At 45.6% G+C, this 18,721-nt stretch overlaps 1 pseudogene; it reads right to left on the reverse strand.

Annotated features, from left to right (window-relative positions):
* Positions 1–12,452: 12,452 nt before the first annotated feature.
* Positions 12,453–13,712, reverse strand: LOC144329459 (glyceraldehyde-3-phosphate dehydrogenase pseudogene; annotated as a pseudogene).
* Between the last annotated feature and the right edge of the window lie 5,009 nt (positions 13,713–18,721).

Consider the following 18,721-nt stretch of genomic DNA (forward strand, 5'->3'; position numbering starts at 1 on the left):
CCGGAAAGCCCAGTGTGCAACAGGGACCCTGAGAAAGTTCAGTACCTTTTCTGAACTGTCAGGAGGTTGTCCAAGAGCCACAGAGCTATGTTTTGTGCTACCCCTCTTTGTGGTCATTTTCTCTCAGCTGCTCACTATAAATTCCACCAGCTCTTGGCAACTAGACCCACCAAGGAACCCAAAAAGACCCGAGAACCCAGTCACAAAGATGTATGCAAGCCGGAAGTGGCTGTTCACCATGGCAGGCTAGCAGGTGGTGCTGGGACACGGTCTGTAGTTCTCGACTCCAATACAAAGAGCATGGCTGTATTTGGTTTTCAAGCCCATTTGCTGCTTAATTCTAAGGAATAATTTCCTCACTCAGTTCCTTCAACCTGGAGACAGGCCTGGGAGGTTGTCCACTGGGCTGCTTTATCCCAGCATTGACCTTTTCTACCTCTCTTCCTATAGAGCAGCGCTGCCCAATAGACATAGAATTCAAGCCACATATGTAATCTCCAATACTAATAGCCATATACACAAAAATAAAAAGAAACAGGTGAAATTGACCAAAACAATATACTTTACTTAACCCAATGTGTCCAAAATAGGATCATTTCAATATGTGATCAGCATGAAAATAAGGTATTTTTAATTCTTTTTGTTCATACTGTCTTTAACATCTGGTGTGTCTGACATAGTACTTCTCAGATTGAACTAGTCACATTGCACATTCTATTGGACTAATCACAATACAGTTTAGGTGACGGTATTGGACAGAGCTGGCATAGATTATACATCAAGAGAGTTGCAGAACCGGGCAAATGAGAATCTAGGATTTTGTAGCAGAGTGCTTTGGTTTCTAAGGCTGACGAGTTTGAAGCCTCAACTCATAAGTTTTTGCTGACCCTTGTATCTCATTTTTCCATAAATTAAGGATGGGCCAGGTGCAGTGACTCAACCCTGTAATCCCAGCCCTTTGGGAGGCCAAGGCAGGCAGATCACTTGAGCCCAGGAGTTCGAGACCAACCTGGGCAACCTGGCAAAACTCCATCTCTACAAAAAATTCAAAAATTAGCCAAGTGTGGTGGTACATGCCTATAGTCCCAGCTGCTAGGAAGGCTGAGGTGGGAGGATCGCTTTGAGCCCAAGAGGTTAAGGCTGCAGAGTTGTGATTGTGCTACTGCACTCCAGCCTGGGCAACAGAGCAAGACCCTATCTCAAAAAAAAAAAGGATAATATAAGGATAATATTCTACCTGCCTCATAATATAGGTGTGAAGATATATCTAAGAAGATAATGCCCCTAAAGCAACAATGACATCATAGGTTATCCAAAAACAATGGCTTTCGTACTGACTTCCCGCAACCCCAAGGCCTACCAGCAGCTAGCAACATTAGCCAGCACTGAGGCTTGTAATGTTTGAAAGCAATACCAAAGACACGTTTATTGAGAGTTGCATTTGTGTGCCTCTTGCAAAGTCGTGACCAATTTTCTAATCCCGACCAGGAAAGGAAGCGTTTGGAGCGAGGTATAATGCTACGTGTTCTTTTAGAATGTAAAACGTTTAATTAGATGCCAAGAATTGAAAATCTTGATTCAGAGCCCAAAATGGCTAATAAGGTTTTATTGTTGCTATTACTTAGAGTTTTTATAGAACTTTAGGCTTGCAAAGTGCTTTTCAATCACTTGAGAGAATCTAAGTTTGTTAACAGCGAGATGAAAAAATGTTCCATTCATCAGGAGAGGCAACATACATAATATTTTAAGTATTTAAGAATTACGACCCTGCTGTGAGAACAACTAAAATTACTTCTACGTGGATACAAGAGATTCTAGTTATAGACATAGGACATTAATGCAGATACCAGTGTTATTACCCTGCTGAGTCTGCAAGGGCGAACTTTTGCAAGTCAGGAAATAGGAAAGTTTCTAAAACAAACATTAGCTGGCTCTAGTTACATATACAGAGCTTTTTGCCCACATGTGATTTTTGAACATTTTTCTAAAGGGGCCCTTAAGGTTTTATAGGTGATCATATTAAAAAGTCATACATAGTTCCAAAATGGCATAATTTGTGGCTCTGGGTCACCGAAATCTCCCAGGATTCTGCTGTTGGGCCTTCTGCAATGGGAGACAAATTTGTACCAATTCCTCTATACATATTATCAGTGGGGCAGCGTTGGCTGGAAAGCATGTGAAAAGCCAATTTCTCCTTCCCCTGTATACCCAAGGCGAATTCAGGGCCTCTAGCCTGTTGGATGTATCAATTAGCTTCTGCTATGACTCAGCTTAGAGCATACAACAGTGAGTGTTGGTGGATCTGGATGGTTGGTTAGGTGGCTCTCCTGATCTCGGCTGAACTTGCTCACATGTTTGGGCAGCAGCTGATGGATGGCTAATCAAGCTTCAACTCAGCTTTGCCCTAAATGTTTCTCATCATCCAGCAGGCTAGCCAGGACATACTCTCATGGAGATGGAGCCGGGTATGGTGGTGCACGCCTGTAGTCCCACCTACTCCAGAGGCTGAGGCAGGAGGATCCTTGAGGCCAGGATGTTGAGGCTGCAGTGAGCCGTGATTGTGCCACTGCACTCCAGCCCTGGAAGACAGAGTAAGATCCTGTCTCTTTAAATCAATAGATAAAAAATTTAAAACTATCGTGGAGATGGCAGAGGCCTAAGAGAGAGCAAGCTCCAATGTATGAGCCACTTTGACCCTCTGGATCATGCCTGCTGATAGCCCATTGGCCAAAGCAAAACACGTGCCTGAGACAATGTCCAGAGCTGGGTTAGATCAACGCATCTGCTGTGGGAAGGCACTGCAGAGTCACATGACAAAGGGCACAGATGAAAGGAGGGGTGAGACTCATGGTCATCCACACATACTGCCATGGGTCGGGATAAATTAGAATCATTTTCACCAGGCACAGTGGCTCATGCCTGTAATCCCAGCATTTTGGAAGAAGAGAGTGGGTAGATCGTTTGAGTCCAGGAGTTCAAGATCAGCCTGGGCAACACAGCAAAACCCCCATCTCTAAAAAAATTACAAAAACTAGCCAGTCATGGTGTTGTGTGCCTGTAGTCCCAGCTACTGGGGAGGCTGAAGCAGGAGGATCACTGCTCTCGGGACGTCGAGGATGTAGTGAGCCATGATTGTGCGACTGCACTTTAGCCTCGGTGACAGAGACCCTGTCTCCAAAAAAAAAAAAAAGAATCATTTTCTTCAAAAGGAAAGATGCATTATCGACATGTGCATCCATTTTGACTGACAGAAAAGGTTCACTGGTAACACCAAGCTAATGCCAAGCCACTACTCTCTGCCCTCACCTCTCAAAACAGTTAATAGGCCAAAGATCAAGGAAAATTTTCCCCAGCTTTATCAAAGTATGATTGACAAATAAACCTCGTATTTATTTAAGGTGTACAACATGTTTTTGTTGTTGTTGTTGTTGTTTATTTTTATTTTTTTGAGACGGAGTCTCGCTCTGTCGCCCAGGCTGCAGTGCAGTAGCGTGATCTCGGCTCACTGTTGCAAGCTTCACCTCCCAGGATCACACCATTCTCCTGCCTCAGCCTCAGTCTCCCGAGTAGCTGGGACTCCAGGCGCCCGCCACCACGCCCAGCTAATTTTTTGTATTTTTAGTAGAGACGGGGCTTCACCATATCAGCCAGGATGGTCTCGATCTCCTGACCTTGTGATCCACCCATCTCGGCCTCCCAAAGTGCTGGGATTAGAGGCATGAGCCACCACACCCGGCCGACATGATGTTTTGATGTAAGTATACATTGTGAAATGATCTCCCTAATCAAGCTCTATTCATTACCTCACATATTTACCCTTTTTTGTGAAAACACTTAAAAGATCTCTATTAGTGGCCGGGCACAGTGGCTCATACCTGTAATCCCAGCACTTTGGGAGGCTGAGGCGGGCAGATCTCCTGAGGTCAGAAGTTCGAGACCATTCTGGCTAACATGGTGAAACCCTGTCTCTTCTAAAAATACAAAAAATTAGCCGGGCGTGGTGGCACGTGCTTGTAATCCGAGCTACTCGGGAGGCTGAGGCAGGAGAATTGCTTGAACCTGGGAGGTGGAGGTAGCAGTGAGCCAAGATCACACCACTGCACTCCAGCCTGAGCAACAGAGCAAGACTCCATCTCAAAAAAAACAAAAACAAAAACAAAAAAAATTGTAGACAGGGGTCTCACTGTGTTGCCCAGGCTGGTCTCAAACTCCTGGCCTCAAGCCATCCACTTGCCTCAGCCTCCCAAAGTGCTAGGATTATAGGTGTGAGCCACCATGCCTAACCAAGAATGCTTTTCAAGTGAGCCCCTTCCTAAACAACACTAGCCCACAGCCACCTCCTGCCTGCCTCCTTGGAGTGGCCTCCACTTAAAACCCTAAGCACCCTGCAGAATTCAGCCTCAGAAAGCAGGAGGTCAGGAGTTGCAGGCCTCAGTAGCCACGCCTTGGCTGTGTTTGGGCGGCTGCCACGCATGCTGGGGAGAGATTCTGCTCTCTGCCATTCGGCCGCGCATCAGCTGGCCCCGCGCCAGGCCCACACTCAGGCCCGTCTGTCAGGGTGGCACCTGGCCCTCTCGCAGAAGCAGATGGTTTCCATTGATCTTTCCTTGCTAGTCTTTTCTGCATTAACACTCCAAACCAGCCCAGCTTAATCCTGGAACTTAATGGAATCCTCACATGTTCTAGTTTCCTGTATGTTTTCCCCGGTAGCCAAATTGTTTTTCTTTCTTCTTTTTTTCTAAAGTTTTTACTTTTCTGCAATAGTAGGATTACAAATGGATTTGTATATACAGAGGAAAAAATCAATGGCTTGTATTTTCGAGGACAAAATGTAACCCCACAGCAAAGCAAAGACAATTGTGAAAAAAATCATTTGTTTTTCCATTTCATGGGTCGTGACATACAGCTCACCTCACATCCCTAGACCAAACCGACCTTCACCTCCCTGGAGGCAGGAGGCTCGGCCTAACGAAACCTTTCAGGGTGAGAGAGAAATAGGAAGGCCTATCCTTTCCTTTGCAGTGGCCCAGAGATCAATATGGATTGAAAAGTTTTGTTTTTATAGAAAAGGCATGGGACCGGGAGCGGTGGCTCATGCCTGTAATCCCAGCACTTTGGGAGGCTAAAGTGGGAGGATCACCTGAGGTCAAGTGTTCAAGACCAGCCCCACCAACATGGAGAAACCCCGTCTCTACTAAAAATACAAAAAAATAGCCAGGCGTGGTGGCACGAGCCTGTAATACCAGCTACTCGGGAGGCTGAGGCAGGAGAATCACTTGAACCCAGGAAGTGGAGGTTTCGGTGAGCCGAGATTGCGCCATTGCACTCCAGCCTGGGCAACAAGAGTGAAACTCTGTCTCAAAAAGAGAAAAAGAAAAAGAAAAGGCATGATGTTACATGCCTTCAGATGTTACAGATGTTCCAAAGGCAAAACAGCACGGCTACCCTGAGGTTCCAGCTTGGGAAGAGACAAGTAGCTCTGGTGACCTGGCCCGGGGAGAGCAGGGCACCTCCCCCAGTGCCTGGGCCGGCTGATCTCTGCCTGCAACCCAGCTTCATGCAGGTTTAGCTTTGGCTAGCGAGGCTGCCCAGCAGCACCTAGCAATGTGCAAATCACAGCCTTGGTTGGGCACTCCTTCTGCTGTGTGCCTGAGATGCCAGCGTTAGAGTAAATAAAAGGGGAGGAAGGGCTGGGCACGGTGACTCACGCCTGTAATCCCAGCACTTTGGGAGGCAGAGGGAGGCAGATCACCTGAGGTCAGGACCAGCCTGGCCAACATGGTGAAACCCCGTCTTTAATAAAAATACAAAAATTAGCTGGGCGTGGTGGTGCACACCTGTAATCCCAGCTACTCAGGAGGCTGAGGCAGGAAAATCACTTGAACCTGGGAGGCGGAGGTTGCAGTGAGCTGAGATTGCACCACTGTACTCTAGCCTCAGGCAACAGAATGAGACTTCGTCTCAAAAAAAAAAAGGGAGGTTGGTGGGGAAGACCTAGGAGCAAATACTTCAGTATGCACAGACTGGCTCTGGCCAATAGAAATATACTGCAAGCCACAGGTGTGATTCGAAATTTTCTAGTAGCCTTTTTTTTTTTTTGGATACAGGGTCTCCCTTTGTCACCCAGGCTGGAGTGTGCAGTGATCAAGGCTCACTGCAGCCTCGACCCCCAAGCCTCAAGCAACCCTCCCACCTCAGCCTCCCAAGTAGCTGGAACTACAGGCTCATGCCACTGTGGCTGACTAGTTTTAATATTTTTTGTAGAGACAGGGTTTCACTATGTTGCCCAGGCTGGTCTTGAACTCCTGGGCTCAAGCGATCCTCCTCACCTAGGCCTCCCAAAGTATTGGAATTACAGGCGTGAGCCACCATGCCTGGCATATTTTTCTAAAGTAAAAAGGAACAGGTGAAAATAATTTTAATAACATATTTTATTTAACTCAGTACATCCAAAATATTATCATTTCAACACGTAATCCATGTGAACTGTTATTAATGAAACATTTTACATTTTGCTTTTTGTACTGTCTTTGAAATTCAGTGTGTATTTTATATTTACAGTACATCTCAATTTGGAAGAGCTGAAAGCTTGATAACCACATGTGGCTAGTGGCCGCTCTATTGGATAGCACGTGCCTGGGGTTTTTCTGGAAGGGGACTCAAGAAAGTTTTAACAGGGGTTGCCTCTCAGGAAGAAAACTAAGAGAAACTAGGGGAGAAGAGATGATAAGGTTACTTTTAACCATAAAGGCTTTTATATCGCTTGAATTATGTGCCAAGTATATGGGTCGCATATTAAAAAACACACACACCCTGATTTTTTCTGAATGATATATTCAGTGTTGGCAAGGAATAGGGAAACAGGCATGGTCCTACACTCTTGGCAAGAATGTGTACCGATCCCATCATTCTGGAGGGGAAATTGGCACAATTCTATGTCTAGAAATGTAGTCTAAAGAAAGGAATCAGCCGGGCACAGTGGCTCACGCCTGTAATTCCAGCACTTTGGGAGGCCGATGTGAGCAGATCACTTGAGCCCAGTTTGAGATCAGCCTGGGCAATATAGCGAGACCTCGTCTCTAAAAAAGAAAAGAAAAGAAGAGAGAATGACTCGACAAGAGAAGCCAGTATGTTATGAAAAAGGATGCTCACCTCAGCATCTTAGTTCCTACTGGAACACTGAAAACATCCTGAGTGTCATAAACCGATGTGCAGTGAAACTGCACCCTCTGGAGGGGGTGCCTTCTAAAGACAGGCGATCAGAGATTGAAATCACCAATAGTCAAAACTGCCTTTGAAAATACACAGGACAGCGACACAGCAGAGACTCAACACTAAATTCTACACAGCAAGGTCACTGTTTCTCAGAGTGAGTCCCAGATGCAGTAATTTGCTCACATGTAGGGGCCATACTGTGTGAGAAGTATGTACCCTAGACACTAGTATCACTCGGCAAGATTGGAGAGAGACATTTGAATTGAAAGCAACGGAGGAAATAGAAGATCTGTGGCTTCCATCTCATGTTCATTCCTTGAGTGAACTGGTGGGCAAAATCACCCCTATTATTTCAACTGTTTTCTCTTGCTCTGCAAAGTGTATACAGTGCAAATGACATATTTTAAAGGGTCAGATGATGTGACTCTGCTGCATATTGACCTGTGACTATGAAGAAAACAGATGGAAAGGTATGCTCCCAAACATTATGTGTTTTAACAAATTATTTTTTCTTTTGTCTTTTTGTTTTCATGTGCATACATTTATCTGTATTTTTACATTTTTCTCCAATGACCAGCCTGAGAGTGTATTTTGTCTTACTTCTGGAATATAAAAATAATTGTTTTAAGTCAGTGCTTACCCCCCACAAGGTAGCCCACCAAGGCCAGAAGGGTTACAGGTTCCTCTGGATCCCCCCAGGGCCTCCTAAAAAAGGAAAATGGTGTGTTCTCTCCTGTAAGCCCAGGGTACATTCTATTTACCATCACAGCCAAAGGGACTTGGGAGGCATCAAAGATGGTGCTGGTGCTTTCAGAAACTGCAGTCCTGCTGTGGCCCCCTGAAGACAGCAGCTCCCCTGCCCTAACCCGATGCCACTACCCCCTGGGGTTCAAAAAATACGAGAAACATCTCCCGCAGGGATAGCTTCCCATTCTGGGGACCCAGCTACCTCATCCCTTCCCCTGGGAGCTTCTGTCACCATCCCATCGATTGCCATGCCACACACGGAGCTAGCACAGCTGAACTACAGCTGAACTACACAGCAGGATAGACTTCAGTAAACAAAGGACACCTTTCAGAGGAACAAGCAGAGCCTCAAAACACTCAGTTAGGTGCAGGTTGAAAGCATGAAGCAATCTCTTGCAGCAACTAGCTGCCATTTCCAGTCAGCAAGCTCTCTGAACATGCTAATGAGCATCACTCCCAGGTACCTGCGGCTCACCTGAAGCATATAGCATCTCACTGAATGTGCAGAGCGAGCCTCCAGCGGGTCGTCGTCACTTTTTTTTTTTTTTTTTTTGGACGAGGTCTCACTGTCACCCAGGCTGGAGTGCAGTGGCGCGATCTCAGCTCACTGCAACCTCCACCTCTCGGGTTCAAGCTATTCTCATGTGTCAGCCTCCCGAGTAGATGGGACTACAGGCATGCACCATCACGACTGGCTAATTTTTATATTTTTAGTAGACACAGGACTTCACCATGTTGGCCAGGATGGTCTTGAACTCCTGACCTCCAAGTGATCCACGTGCCTTAGCCTCCCAAAGTGCTGGGATTACAGGCATGAGCCACTGTGCCTGGCTCCCTTGTCTCTCTCTCTTTCTCTTTCTTTCCTTTTTCTTTCTTTCTTTTTCTTTCTTTCTTTCTTTCTTTCTTTCTTTCTTTCTTTCTTTCTTTCTTCTTTCTTTCTTTTCTTTTTCTTTCCTCCTTTCTTCCTTTCTTCCTTCTTCCTTTCTTCCTTTCTCTCTTTCTTTCTCTCTCTTTCTCTTTCTTTCTTTCTCTTTCTTTCTTTCTTTCTTTCTCTCTTTCTTTTTCTTTCTTTCTTTATTCTTTCTTTCTGTTTTTTGTGACAAGATCTCACTCTGTCACCCAAGCTGGAGTGCAGTGGCCCAATTATGGCTTACTGCAGCCTCCACCTTCTGGGCTCAAGGGATCCCCCCAATTCAGCCCCCTGGTAGCTGGGACTATAGACCTCGGCATCTCAAACAGCTGGGATTACAGGTGTGTGCCACCACACCCAGCTAATTTTTAAAAAAATATATTTTGTAGAGATGGGGGGTCTCACTATGTTTCCCAGGCTGGTCTCAAATTCCTGGGCTCAAGTGATACTCCCACCTCAGCCTCCCAAAGTGTTGGTATTACAAGGTGAGCCACTGCACCCAGCTGAGATGCCCCTTTTCACTTCTCAGGTTTGTGTGTGTGTGTGTGTGTGTGTGTTTTGAGGTGGGGTCTCGCTCTGTCACCCAGGTTGCAGTGCAGCGGCACAATCACAGCTCACTGCCGCCTTGACTTCCTGGACTCAAGTGATCCTCCCACTTCAGCCCCCAGTAGCTGGGACTATAGGCATGCACCACCACACCCAGGTAATTTTTGCATTTTTTGTATAGACAGAGTTTTACCATGTTGCCTAGGCTACACTTCGTGGCTTTTTATGCCCCCTCTTCACCTCCCACCAGCCACACAGGGCAGGAGTTAGTGGGCCACTCATTCTTGTAGCCTATCCAGAGGTGAGTGACACGGAAGACAAACCACACAGGCAAGCAGCAGGCCAAATCATACCCCTCACCCTTCCTTAGGGGAGGGCTGTTCATTTGTTCTTTCTTTCTTTTTCTCTTTCTTTCTCTCTCTCTCTCTCTCTCTCTCTCTCTCTCTCTCTCTCTCTTTCTTTCTTTCGATGGAGTTTCACTCTTGTTACCCAGGCTAGAGTGCAATGGTGTGATCTCGGCTCACTGCAACCTCCACCTCCCGGGGTCAAGCAATTCTCCTGCCTCAGCCTTCCAAGTAGCTGGGACTATGGGCATGTGCCACCACGCCCAACTAATTTTTGTATTTTTAGTAGACACGGGATTTCACCATGTTGGTCAGGCTGGTCTCGAACTCCTGACCTCAGGTGATCCACCCGCCTCAGCCTCCCAAAGTGCTGGGATTACAGGTGTGAGCCACTGCACCCGGCCCTGAGACCTGTTATTTCATATGGAGAGAGTAGGATTCTGGGATCCAAATGCACACAGCAGTGGCTTGGGAACAGCGGTCTTACTGGCTGGAGATTGGACAGAAATGAGTGGGTTGGGGGAAGGGCATTGATGTAGGAGCTGAGGGACAAAGGAAACAGGAGAAGAGGCAGAAATGGGTTAGTGATGGACAGGGATGGCAGCAGCCTTTGTCAGAATCCCACTTGTCCAGCCAAGTGTATTAGTCTGCTGGAACAAAGGACCACACACTGTCTGGCTTCACCATCAGAAGTGTATTATCTCGGTTCTGGAGGCTGGGAGTCAAGCTCGAGGTGTCAGCAGGGTTGGTTCCTCCTGAGGGCTATGAGTGGAATCTGTTCCATGCCTCTTCCCTAGTTTCTGGTGGTTTCCTGGCAGTCTTGGGGGTTCCTTACCTTGCAGAAGCATCACCCCCATCTCTACCTTCACCTTCTCATGGTGTTCTCCCTATATGCATGCCTGTGTCCAAATTTCTCCCTCTTATAAGGACACCAGTCACATTTGGAGGTACTGGGGATTAGGGTGCTAACATAGTAGGTTGGTGCAAAATTAATTGTGGTTTTTGCCATTACTTTCAGTGGCAAATACCACAACTACTTTTGCACCTTTGCACCAACCTAATATATTTTGGTGGGATATATTAACACCTACTGATTCCAAACTTAGAGTGTGGGTGTCCCTGGCTTTCGTCTACACCACATGCCTGGCTATCTTCTTCTGGTAACAGCACTCCTCTTCCTTTAGAATGAATCCTCCAGGCTGGGCACAGTGACTCACCCCTGTAATCCCAACAGAGGGAGGTAAGGGCGGGAGGATACTTTACACCCAGGAGTTCAAGGCTTGCCTGGGCAACATAGTGAGACCCTGTTCTTCAACAAAAAGGAAAAACAAAAACGAAAAACAAAAAACAAATTTAGAATGAATCTTTTATTTCCATACTGCTGCCAATAACATGACCCCATCTTCCCATTATATGGATGGGCACGTGACCCAAGCTGGCCAATCAAAGTCTCTCTTAGTCTCTCTAGGTTCTGTAATTACTTAAATACTTCTAATGTGTGGATGGGGAAGGAGACTAGGCCTGTTTCTGAAAATTAACCCAGGCTCAGTCTGCTCCCAGTGTTTGCTCTTAGGGAAGTCCTCTACAATGACATGCCTGGATTGTTAGAAGTCCAGGGTTACTATGGCTGGGGAAGCAGCCTAGTGTTGAAGCTTGAACCCCAACCTCCTCATTAACCAACTGATTCGGTTTTGCATGTTGCAGTTTTCTCATCTATAAAATGTAATAACAACAATGATATTTCTCTCAGTGCATTCCTACAAGGATCATATATGTGAGAATATGTAGGAATATTCTATACACATATTTATCATTTTTAGAAAGGTACACATTTAGGAATAGGGGAGACAAAGAGTAAGAATTTGTCCATATCAGGCCAGGTGCAGTGGCTCATGCCTGTAATTCCAGCACTTTGGGAGGCCAAGGCAGGTCGATCACCTGTGGTCAGGAGTTCAAGACTAGCCTGGCCAACATGGTGAAACTCTGTCTCTACTAAATATACAAAAATTAACCGGGTGTGGTGGCGCACACCTGTAATTCCACCTACTTAGGAGACTGAGGCAGGAGAATCATTTGAACCCAGGAGGCCAAGGTTGCAGTGAGCTGAGATCTAGCCTGGGTGACAGAGTGCGAGTCTGTCTCAAAAAAAAAAAAACAAAAAACAAAAGAATTTGTCCGTATCTAAGCAGTCCTGGCTTTGAGATCTTGCATCATGCCTTGCTGCCACCCTGCTCCCCTCCATCTTGCAGCTAGGCAGGTTCATATGATTGATCCTGCCCACTGGTTTGTGATCTGAAATGACATGTGTCACTTCCCAGCTCAGAGTCAGTGTGGGACTGCACAAGGGCATGAATGCGGGGGTTGGAGGGTTAGGCTCGTTAGGGGACGCCAAGGCTTGTTAGGGGACGCCAATTGGCAGTCTACCACAATGCTCAGAAATTCATTCATTCATTCATTTATTCATACATTCATTGGCTCATCAAAAATTTTTTGAGCACCTTTATCAGCCCAGCACTGTGCTAGGCTCTGGAAATACAAAGATGAATAAGCAAGGTCATGGCCCTCAAGGGGCTCCACATGTCATAGGGGAGTAGATGCAAGCAAATAATGGTAATGTAATATTATTTTCGGCCTGAGTACAGGGGACTTAGTTGATGGTATGTGACAAGGTGGGGCTCCCTAGGCCCCTCCATTTCCGGGAGCCTGGGTGGAAACACTGGGGAGGGGAGATTCTCAGTGTGGTGAGGACTGAGTGCGGCAGGGACTCCCCAGCAGCTGAGGGCCTCTCTTCCTCTCGTGCTCTCGCTGGGGCTGGTGGTCCAGGGGTCTTACTCCTTGGAGGCCATGTGGACCATGAGGTCCACCACCCTGTTGCTACAGCCAAATTTATTGTCATACTAGGAAATGAGCTTGACAAACTGGTCGTCGAGGGCAATGCCAGCCCCAGCAGCAAAGGCAGAAGAGTGAGTATCCCTGTTAAAGTCAGAGGAGACAACGTGGTGCTCAGTGTAGCCCAGGATGCCCTTGAGGGGGTCCTCCGACGCCTGCTTCACCGCCTTCTTGATGTCATCACATTTGGCAGGTTTCTCCAGACTACATGTCAGGTCCATGACTGACACATTGGTGCTGGGGACAGGGAAGGACATGCCAGTGAGTTTCCCATTCAGCTAGGGGCTGACCTTGCCCACAGCCTCGACAGTGCCAGTAGATGCAGGGACGACGTTCTGAAGAGCCCCGTGGCCGTCATGCCACAGTTTCCCAAAGGGGCCATCCATGGTCTTCTGAGTGGCAGTGATGGCTTGGACGGTGGTCATGAGTCCTTCCATGATACCAAAGTTGTCATGAATGACCTCGGCCAGCGGGGTGAAGCAGTTAGTGGTGCAGGAAGCATTGCTGACCTTCTCAGGGCTGTTTCCATACTTTTCAGGGTTCTTGCCCATCTCAAGTCAGCAGAAGGGGCAGAGATGGTGACTTTTTTGTCTCCCCGCTCTAAGTAAGCCCCAGCCTTCTCCATGGTAGTGAAGACACTGGTGGATTCCACAACATAATCAGCGCCAGCATCACCCCATTTGACTTTGGTGGGATCTCGCTCCTGGGAAGATGGTGATGGGATTTCTATTGATGACAAACTTCCCATTCTCAGCCTTGATGGTGCTGTGGAACTTGCCGTGGGTGGAATCATACTAGAACATGTAGACCATATAGTTGAGGTCAGTGAAGCGGTCATCAATGGCAACAATATCCACTATGCCAGAGTTAAAAGCAGCTCTAGTGACCAGGCACCCAATACAGCCAAACCCATTTACTCTGGCCTTCACTTTCACCATGGTGCCTCAGGGATGTGGCTGGCACTGCAGGAGAATATGCAGCTGTCTGCTGAGTAGGAGGAGCAGACAGCTGGTAATGTAATATGTTAGTTCCTATGAAAGAGGGGAGCACTGTCTGGAGGAGTCTAGAGAGTCTTCCTAGAGGGGGAATATATGAGCTTGCTCTTGAAGGGCAAGTAAATGATTGCCAAGAAGAAAGGGAACAGAAGAACTTCTCAGGCAGAAGAAACCACACCTATGAGGACACCAAATATTACAGAGGGAGTGGAGAGAGGTTTGCAGTGGCTGGAGTATAGGGTGTGTAGAGTGTGAATGTCATGCCAAAGTGTTGTGATTTGATGCTGAAGCCTGGGGAACCAAAGATGGCTTTTCAACAGAGAAGTAGGATGAGAAGTCTTTCTAGGAGAATGACTGTTGAGAGGTTGGAAGATGAAGTGGCTGGGGAAATATTGGAGGCAGACCAAGTAGAAGGCCACTACACAAGTCCTGGACGTGACAATGAGGCTCCAACCAGGGCACAGGGGTGAGGATTGGGGCAAGAGGCCAGATTCAAACAGAATTTCTGGGGTATAACGGATGAGATATTGGAATGGGAGCCTGAGGATGACTAATTCTGGATGACTGGCCTGAGACCTTTAGACAGGGCCTAGAGTGGAGAACCCCAGTCTATTAGGCCTCTTCAGCTTGATGGAAATATTTGTTTGTTCTAATTATCTGCTTCCGAAATAGCTTTTTTAAAAATTTTATTTATTTATTTATTTATTTATTTATTTTTTGAGACAGAGTCTCACTCTGTTGCCCAGGCTAGAGTGCAGTGGTATGATCTTGGTTCACTGCAACCTCTACCTCCTGGGTTCAAGTGATTTTCCTGCCTCAGCCTCCCGAGTAGCTGGGATTACAGGCACCTGCCAACATGCCCGGCTAATTTTTGTATTTTTAGTAGAGACGGGGTTTCACCATTTTGGCCAGCCTTGTCTTGAACTCCTGACCCCAAGAGATCTGCCCGCCTCGGCTTCCCAGAGTGCTGGGATTACAGGCATAGGCCACTGCACCAGGCCCCTAAATGACTTTCTGATCTATAGTTTGGTTTACTTAGGAGATACACCCTCAGGAAGAATATCTTTTGCAGATCAAAGGCTCATGTCCAGGACACAGAAAGTAATGTCTAATAACAAACACAAACTTCTCTTACCTCCTGCTCTGCTAAGGAATTTGGTCCTAATTTCATGTTTTGGACAATGTCCTTGCTTCTGGAATAGATGGGTGCATTTTCTCCTCTGTATATAAGATGTATTTTAAGGGTAGAGCTGACATAATTTGCTGACAGATTGAATGTAGAGTGTGAGGAAAAGAGTGAAGGTGAGGATAACACCAGGCTTTGGGTTTGAGTAACTCGAGAAGTAGAACTACCATTTATTAAGATGGGAAGGCTAGGGTAGGAAGGAGTTTAGTCTTGGATGTGTTATATGTGAGATGTTTTTAGACATCCAGGTGGAGAGATGGAGAAAGTAGTTCAATAGGCCGGGCGCGGTGGCTCATGCCTGTAATCACAGCACTTTGGGAGGTCGAGGCAGGTGGATCACAAGGTCAGGAGATCAAGACCATCCTGGCCAACATGGTGAAACCCCGTTTCTACTAAAAAACATAAAAAATTAGCCAGGCATGGTGGTGCGTGCGTGTAGTCCCAGCTACTCGGGAGGCTGAGGCAGGGGAATCGCTTGAACTCAGGAGGTGGAGATTACAGTGAGCCAAGATTGCGCCACTGCACTCCAGACTGGTGACAGAGCGAGACTCCATCTCAAAAACAAAACAAAACAAAACAAAAAAACAAGAAAGTAGTTCAATATTTTAATGTAAAGTTCTAAGACATCACCCAGAATGCAGCAAAGAAACAGAGATGAAAATATAGGCAAGGTGCAGTGGCTCATGCCTGTAATCCCAACACTTTGGGAGGCTGAGGAGGGAAGATCACTGGAGCCAGCAGTTTGAGACCAGCCTGGGCAATATATGGATACCCTATCTCTACGAAAAATTTAAAAATCAGCCAGCATAGTGGTGTGCAGTAGGTCCAGCTACTCCAGAGGCTGAGGTGGGAGGATTGCTTGAGCTTAGGAGATCAAGGCGGTAGTGAGCTATGATCATGCCACTGCACTCCAGCCTGGGTGACAAAATGAGACCCCATTTCTAAAAAAAAAAAAAAAAAAAAAAAAAAAGAGAGAGAGAAAATAGAAAGGAAGAGTTGATAGATATGGAGGATAAAATAGTCTAATCAATGCTTGCTTGGAGTCTCAGAAGAAAAAAAAAGAGAAGAAAGGTAATATTTGAGGGGATATAATGGCTGAGAAGTTTCCAAAATTAATGAAAGACATGAATCCTCAGACCAAGGAGTTCAACAAATTAAAATAGGATAAAAAAAATTCATATTGAGACACAAAGAGTGAAATTGTAGAACCAAAGAAAAAAACAGAGAAGGTTCTAAAGCAGCCTAGGGGGAAGAGTGGAGAAAATTACCTATAAAAGATGAATCAGAATGTCAGCATAACTCCCAACAGCAACAGTGGAAACCAGGAGACATCCAAATGTCCTTTTTTAAAACTGTAATTTAAATACCACACAACTCATTTATTCAAAGTTATGATTAAGTGGTTTTTAGTATATTCACAAAGTTGTAGAAGCATCACCACTATCTAATTCCAGAACATTTTTATTGCTCCAAAAAGGAAACTCCTTACCCATTAGTAGTCACTTCCCCATTTCCCTCTTCCCCCAGCCTCTGGCAAGCACTAATCTACCTTCTTTATAGGTTTGCCTATTTTGAACATTTCATATAAATGAATGATATGATATGTGGTCCTTCATGATTGGCTTTCTTCACTAGGCATATTTTTAAAGTTCATCCATGCTGTAGCATGCATCAATACTGCATTCCTTTTTATGGCAAAATAATATGCCATTATGTGGATATACTGTGTTAAATTTATCCATTGGTCAATTGATGGACATTTGGGTTGTTTCCATCTTTTGGCTATTATAAATAATGCTGCTATAAACTTTTACATACAAGCTTTGTGTGGACATATGTTTTCATTTTTCTTGGGTATATATCTAGGAGTGGAATTTCTGGGTCATATGGCAACTCTCTGTTTAACATCTTGAGGAACTACCAAACTGTTTTCCAGAGCAGCTGTACTATTTTATATCATACCATTTTGTATTATTGGTGGGAACCAGTAATGAATGAGAATTCCAATTTCTCCACAGCCTTGTCAGCACTTACTCTCATCTGTCTTTTTTATTATAGCTACCTTAGTGGGCATGAAGTGGTATCTCATGGTGGCTTTGACTTGCATTTATCTGATGGCTAATGATGCTGAGCATCTTTTCATGTGCTTATTGACCATTTGTATATCTTCTATGGAGACATGTCTATCCAAATCCTTTCTTCATTTTTAATTGGGTTGTCTTTTTATTACTGAGTTATAAGAATCCTTTATACATTCTTGATTCCAGATCCTTATCCAATATATGTTTTTCAAATATTTTCTCCCATTCTATGGGTTCTCTTTTCTCTTTTTTTTTTTTTTTTTTAAAGACAATCTCATTCTGTCATACAGGCTGGAGTACAGGAGTGCAGTGGTATAATCATAGCTCACTGCAGCCTCAACCTCCCTGGCTCAAGCAATCATCCCGTCTCAGACTCCCAAATAGCTGGGACTATAGGTGTGCACCACCATGCTTGGCTAATTTTTCTTTCTTTTTTCTTTCTCGCTCTCTCTCTTTTTTTTTTTTTTTTTTTTTTTTGTGGAAATGAGGTCTCACTATGTTGCCCAGCCTGGTCTGGAACTCCCGGATGCAAGCAATCCTCCTGCTTCAGCCTCCCAAAGTGCTGGGATTACAGGTGTGAGCCACTGCACCCAGCCCAAATGCTATTTTTAAAGTGCTGAGAGAAAATAACCATCAACCTGGAATTTTACACTGCAGTAAACTGTATTTCAAAAAGAAGGGTAAAAAACAATGGAAATTTTTATTGTTAGTTGAGGTTTTACCAGCAGCTAACTCCCAGTTAAGGAACTCTTTAAGGGATGTACTTCTGGAAGAAGGGAGGAAAGTCTGAGATGCAAGAAAGAACATTTCAGGCCGGGCGCGGTGGCTTACGCCTGTAATCCTAGCACTTTGGGAGGCCAAGGTGGGTGGATCACCTGAGGTCAGGAGTTCAAGACCAGCCTAGCCAACACGGTGAAACCCCATCTCTACTAAAAATACAAAAATTAGCCAAGAGTGGTGGCAGGTGCCTGTAATCCCAGCTACTTGGGAGGCTGAGGCAGGAGAATCACTTGAACCCAGGGGGCAGAGGTTGCAGTGAGCTGAGATTGTGACACTGCACTCTAGCCTGCCTGGGTGAAAGAGAAAAACTCCATCAAAAAAAAAAAAAAGAAAAAGAAAGAAAGAGAGAGAGAAAGAAAGAAAGAAAGAAAGAAAGAAAGAAAGAAAGAAAGAAAGAAAGATAGAAAGAAAGAAAGAGAGAGAGAAAGAGAAAGAAAGAAAGAAAGAAAGAAAGAAAGAAAGAAAGAAAGAAAGAAAGAAAGAAAGAAAGAGAAAGAAAGATTTCAGCGGCAGCATTTATTTATCACGCTAAAAGAGCCACCCACATTAGCAGCCCCAGCATCCTGAAGCCAGGCTTCACCACCCTTCCCAGACTTCTTCCCCAGTAAGGTCCCGGTGGTAAAGCACAGGCTCCTTCTTTAGGCTGCATGTATTCGCAGGAATTACAGAAAACTGGAACACCCCCGGCTGGCATGCAAAGGGATCATAGGAGGTTAGTTTGCAGAGGAAACCTGCTAAAGGCTGACAAGCAAAGGATTTCTCTCCTGGGAGCCAAGAGAAATAGACTCATCAGTGGCCCATAATCAGAGATAACTGGTGAGTGGCCTGTCCAGTACCCCCTGTGAGCCCTAACTAGTTGTAAGGAGACAGTAGCCCATCACTATGGAAGAGTGGGCCGTCTCTCCTTTCTCCAAGCTGCCATTGTGTGTCTTATTTTATTTATAAGAGACAGGGTCTCGGCAGGGCGTGGTGGCTCATGCCTATAATCCCAGCATTTTGCAAGGCTGAGGTGGGTGAATCACCTGAGG

The sequence above is a fragment of the Macaca mulatta genome, chromosome X, assembly GCF_049350105.2.
Source record: "Macaca mulatta isolate MMU2019108-1 chromosome X, T2T-MMU8v2.0, whole genome shotgun sequence".
In the NCBI taxonomy this organism is placed as follows: Eukaryota; Metazoa; Chordata; class Mammalia; order Primates; family Cercopithecidae; genus Macaca; species Macaca mulatta.